Genomic DNA, 6065 nt, shown 5'->3' with positions numbered 1-6065 from the left:
TGAAAGTTGATAATAGAGTGAGTGCAAGGTGATGTGTGAACAGAGGAAGTCTGAGAGAGAAGTGTGTGCGTAGGCAAAATGCAGAGTGTGTGCGTGAAATAAGGGAGTATTGTTTTTACATCAAGGTTTAGCAGAACTAAAGTAGAACGTCACAAACAAACAAAAGAAGGTAAAATGAAGAGAGAAAATAACTGACAATTACATTAATGAATAGAAAACACACATACACAAAGTGCCATAGGTGAAATTATTCTAGGAAGGAGTCAGAAGTGAGATAGTTTAATATAAGATGCAATGAAGGAAGCAGCTTACACTCCTTTAATCTCCAGAGCCAGTGTGTTCCCTCCCCTGCCCACTTGGGCCCCGTATCAGGCGAGTATGGAAGGCTGGATAGCCCATGACGGGTAAGATCCCACCTCGAAACCCTGGGACAACCTAAGGCAGGCACAGTCACGATTATTCGCCTCACTCAGTCCCGGTGAGCTCCGACTCACTGGTGAGATGAAGTGAAGAGGATGGGACCTCAAGGGGTAAAGCCGCTGGGCTAAGGTGGAGGTGGAAAGTGGCAAGTGGAGCCCTACCTTCTGGCTGAGGACAAGGAATGCTGCTATTTAAGGTAGGAAATCAGAATTTGGGTTAGTAAATTTGGGGAGGAGAAAATTGACTGTTTAAAGGCAAAATTATGAAGGAGTCTGACACACTGCAAAAGCACCATATGCAAATTCACACACACAAACAGAAAATGCATTAAACTTATAAAGACAAGACAAGCTCATGGAGTTTAATGCAGAGATAGAGATTAAACCTGGCTAAGAACACAAACATAGGCAATGAAGAACAGGAGATTAGGAATCTGGAGAACTGGTGCCAGAGGAACAACCTCCTTCTAAACGTCAGTAAGACAAAGGAGCTGATAGTGGACTTCAGCACTAAGCAGGAGAGGAACTACCAGACCCCCGTCATCAACGAGTGCCCAGTGGAGAGAGTGGACAGCTTCAAATACCTCGGAGTTCACATCACGCAGGACCTGTCATGGTCCTGTCACATCAACACCGTGGTGAAAAAGGCCCGACAGCGTCTCTACCACCTCAGACGCTTGAGAGACTTCCAACTGCCCTCCAAGGTGCTCAGGAACTTTTACTCGTGCACCATAGAGAGCATCCTGGCGGGAAACATCTTAACCTGGTTCGGGAACAGCACCATGCAGGACAGACGAGCTCTACAGAGGGTTGTGCGGTCAGCTGAGCGCACCATCCGCTCCGAGCTCCCTGACCTGCACTCAATCTACAGCAGGCGGTGCTGGACCAAGGCCAGGAAGATCGTGAAGGACCTCAGCCATCCCAACAACAGACTGTTCTCTCTGTTGAGGTCAGGAAAGCGATTCCGCTCCCTGAAGACCAACACAGAGAGAATGAGGAGGAGCTTCTTCCCGCAGGCGATACGGTCTCTCAATCACACCACCACACAGTACTGACCCACACATACAGTTCTTACACACACACTGGACTTTCTGGACTTTGGTTTTGCACAACACTGGTCACTATATTCTTCATTTCCGGTTAATACTTGTACAGCTGCTGTTATTGTGTATATATTTATTTATATTTAGATTTCTTCATACATTCTTATATAGTTCTATATTGTGTATTGTGTATTTTGTTGTACAGTTATTTTATTTTCAACTTTAATTTATATATTTATCTTTATCTTATTCTTCCCAGTTAAATTTACCCTTCATTCTAATTTGTGTTGTACAGTTATTTCATTTTTAACCTTAATTTATATTCTATTCCTTCCTAGTTAAATTTACCCTTTTTAATTTTTCATATTTATTTCCTATCTTATTCATAGCCTTTTCCTTTTTTGTTTTCTTTAGGTCACGAGCAGTTGTCCAAGCATTTCACTACATATCGTACTGTGTATGACTGTGTACGTGACAAATAAAATTTGAATTTGAAAAATTTGAATTTGAGCTTGCTATTTTGTATGAATGATACAATGGTGTGAATGTTTAATAAAATATATTTGAGTTTGTAATTGAGGAATAGAAGAAGCCATATGACAAAGGGGGTTATGTTTTATGCTGAATTGAAGTATGTTACAGAGCATAAGGGGGTGATTTTTGTGTGCAAATTGTGTGGTTTTAATGAGACTTTTGGTGTATTGAGGAGGTGAAATTATGTGGTGGCAAGACTTGTGTGTTTAAGGTTGTTGTGGTGATGGGTTGATTTTGTCAGTTAGGTTTGGGTTGGTGTTTTTGTTTTTAATAGAGGGAGTTTTAGGAAACATGGACATGTCTAAAAAATGGGCCCATTATTTTGTAACAGTGCACTTAAAGAAAACCTGTCAGGTGATTTTGTTTTGTTTTTATGAGCTAACAATCAGCTCTATTTTTTCATTTCTGTTTTAAGCAGGCCTGCAACAGTGAATAACGGCGCTGAAAATTATCGGGAAGAGCAAATACAAGGGGGGCTTTCCAGATTACAATTGGCTGAGGAGAAAGCTACCTGTGGGGACGGATCAAGGTCGTAAGTCCCTGTAAAAAGGATTTTATGCGAGTCAATCCAGTCCAAAAGCATAAAGAAATATTTTCCTATGGAAAATAAAAAATGACTGAGCTCATTTTGCTGAGGGTGGAGTCCCTGATCGTGCGGGAAGCTCCACTATCAGCAAATACATGGTGTGACTGCATGTGAGTGAATGTGTGACTGCATGGGAGTGAATGTGTGAGTGAATGTGAGGGTGAATAAATGTGGACAAACAATTTGTTTTTACCAGAAGAAAATTTCTGTTTTGTTTTATTAGGTGGGGTTAGGTTATGGGATTATAGTATATTGTTGGGAGAATGCCAAATGCTAAAGGGGAAATATTTTTTGATGTAACTCAGTTATCATTAATTGAAGAAACACATGACTGATAACTGTTCTGTTTTAAGTTTATTTTTATGACATAGATTGGATCATGAGTGGGGAAACTGAGCATTTTTAAGTTTTGTATAGTATCTTGACACATGAAATGTATCAAGATAAAGGGGGGTTTAGGGTTTAATAATTTAATTGTTTAATAATTTAGGATCATTTTAGGAACTTTGGGTTTTTGATCATTTGGATATGGTAAAACTGAAACAGTGTAATTTTTAAGTTAAGGTTAAAGGATTAAAAGTGAACTTGTCACGGTTTGCGAGGCAAGCCGTGTGGAGTTGTAGAAAAGGACCCAAAAGGCGGCAGCTCTGGTGCAGGTGAATATTTATTTACAACGGTGGGCACAAAACAGCACTGGTGGAAAAACAAGAAACCGGAAACCTAAACTGGGTAAGCTAATAACACAAACCAGAAACGAGGATGCAGGGAGGTCCGGGGAAATACACAAGAGACGCAGGGAGACCGAGGGGAAACAACACAGACAAACCAGCAACTACCATAACAGAAGACACAACTTAAATACACCCAGAGAACACAGGGAGATTACACACAGGTGGGGAACACAGGTGACACTGATAAACATAACGAGACAGGGCAGGAGTGAACACAATATTACGCATACTGACGAGAGACTGTCAAAGTAAAACAGGAAGTACACAGAGGTTCAGACAGGAGGAGAGAGAGCACGGGGAGAACACAGACATAACAGGCTGGGGAAAACATGGAATAAACACAAAGAGAGACGAGAGCTCATAAATACACAGAGGGGCACAAGGGGGTAAGAGTCACAAAGGGAAAAAACATTTAGGGAACACCACAACAGGACACCTCAGAAAACCTGGCCTAAATAAGGAGCGAAAATACAAGGAACCAAGAATACTGGGCCAACATGGCCCAGGACCATGACAGAACTGAATCCTGTTTAGAAGATACAATGCCGGTTTTTCAAAGCTGTGAATAATTCTTAGAGGGAAAATTAGTGAGGGTTGAAGGAGTAGAACAGGTTTGATTTCTTTTTGATTTCTAGAAGTAGTGGTTATAATGTAGGCTTATACATACAGATATTACATAGGAGGTATTTTTAGGATAAAGGGGGAGCTTATAAATAGAAATGATTTTTATACATATTGCATTTTTTGATATGAGTTATTGAAGTTATTGAAGGATTGCACGCTTACAGACACAGAGTTAAGAAACACACATGACAGTATTGATTCCAGGCAAAAGGCCCTAAATTCATTTAGCTTTTTGACTGAACTTAAAGAAGGACTAAAGAGTAAGGAAAGCATATATTTTGGTTAAGTCTGATAAATTAGAATTAGGAGGTATTGTTACATTAAAGGGAGCAAATGAAATAAAAAAGGCTATACCAAAAACAGGTGATAACATAGGAAATGTGAGGTTTTAAAATGAAGTTAGTGTTAACACATAGGAGTTGTTTCAAGGCAGCATTTAGCTATGATGAAATGTATACAGGAGTAATTGCTTATATGCTTAAACTTAATTGATTAAAGTGGTTGTTTTCTTTTGGAGTAGAGGAACTTGCAGCAGCGACAATTTGTGCACAGGATGTTGATGATCAGATAAGGGAAAGTAGAGCGAGCAACTGGACGTGAAAGCAGGGCTTAAAGAGTTTAAAGTGATGAGGAACGTTGAAGAATATACATAAATACAAGTCAATAAGTTAAGAGCATAATTAGGATCATGCTTTTGATTAAAGAGTCCCAAAAAGGATAAGTTAGGGAGATGCAAGAAAAGGTGTTTTGTTTCCTTTGCAGAAGATCTCGGCGACCACAGGAGGGGCGAGGATCCTGGAGATCTCGAGGCCTGCTGAACCACAATGTATTGCGACCTCTGGTGTTCCAGAGGTCGTGAGAGGGAGTGTGGAGCAGGGAAATTATTTTACTGCTATTGTTAAATAATTGTCATCATTACCATTGCATTAATAATATAATCTGGAGTTTATATTGCATTCAGGGGTTAAACAGTGTCTCTTTCAGAAAGACTGAGTTGCAGGCTGACAGGAAGTTGTATGCAGAAGTGAAAGCAGATAGTTATTTTGAGCCGCAGGCTAAGACGAGGCTTTAACAATGTAACAGATAGCTTTAAGAAGGCCTTAAGCAGTTATGACTATTTTATACATAATGCATATCTGTGCTTATTAAAGAGTTGGAGCTCGGTCAATTAATTGGGGGTCGGAAGCTTTGTTCGGCGCGATGTTCGGACAATCTATTGTGCAAGTGACTTGGAGCCATAGAAGGAATTGCAATACATGCTTACAAAACACTTATATATCAGATCATTTTATATTAAGGTTTTAGTAGAGGTTCTTGGTTAAAACATTTATTTAGTAGAAGACATACACATAGTCTCAGTGAGCTTCTGGTCTGGTAAAAGGTCAGAAGTGCAACAGGTGAATTGAGAAAGAGCATTTGAGGACGAGACACAGACAGTAGGTGAAGAGGTGACACAAAGAGCATGTGAGGTCAACACATACACACACACTAGTTAAATTTATTTAGAGGAACCGTCCTTGTTGTCTAGACAAGAAAGAGGAACAATTCACTTTAAGATAAGAACGGAAAGTACCACGCCATGAAAATAGAAGATGATTTTCTGGGTGAAAAGTCATGATGATGTTGATCTGATCTATGTATAAAATGTACCGGTGACGCATGAAGGGGCGTCAGTAAATCAAACCCTGATGCTATAAAATATCTGTTCATGCTTTGATTAAGTCGAGGACTACTGGCTGTCTGCGTACAGAGTGTCTTCCCACACGTGTGTTCATTAAAATCATCGTTTGACTTCACCCGGCCGGATCGGTGTGGTTATTCTTCGATCACCTCTTGTACCCTTCCTCAATATTGAATCTTAACAAAGGAAAGATCACAAGCTTTGTCACAAGTGCAATACTTTAATTTTCTGCTGCTCATTCCTGTGCAATATCCCATCTGCCCTCCTGTCATATTTCTTTTCAAGATTTTCTTATTTAATCACTAATGTACATATATTTATATTTATAGATACATATATATTCAGTCATCTTTTCTCTTTTACCATGTCTCTCTAATATTTTGCTCCTTACTATTTTTCTATTTTCTTTATTATTTTATTTTATTTTAATATATTTTCTCCTACTGT

At 39.5% G+C, this 6065-nt stretch overlaps 1 long non-coding RNA gene across 1 annotated transcript; it reads left to right on the top strand.

The window, feature by feature from the left end:
- The first annotated feature begins 3140 nt into the window (after window positions 1–3140).
- Window positions 3141–5733, top strand: LOC309704617. Its single transcript, XR_014276316.1, has 2 exons — window positions 3141–3351; window positions 3383–5733. It is a non-coding gene; the product is annotated as an uncharacterized lncRNA (long non-coding RNA).
- The last annotated feature ends 332 nt before the right edge of the window (window positions 5734–6065 follow it).

The sequence above is a fragment of the Aulonocara stuartgranti genome (assembly GCF_965226115.1).
Source record: "Aulonocara stuartgranti genome assembly, chromosome: 4".
NCBI classification, from domain to species: Eukaryota; Metazoa; Chordata; class Actinopteri; order Cichliformes; family Cichlidae; genus Aulonocara; species Aulonocara stuartgranti.
This window is presented reverse-complemented; position numbering and strand designations above follow the sequence as displayed.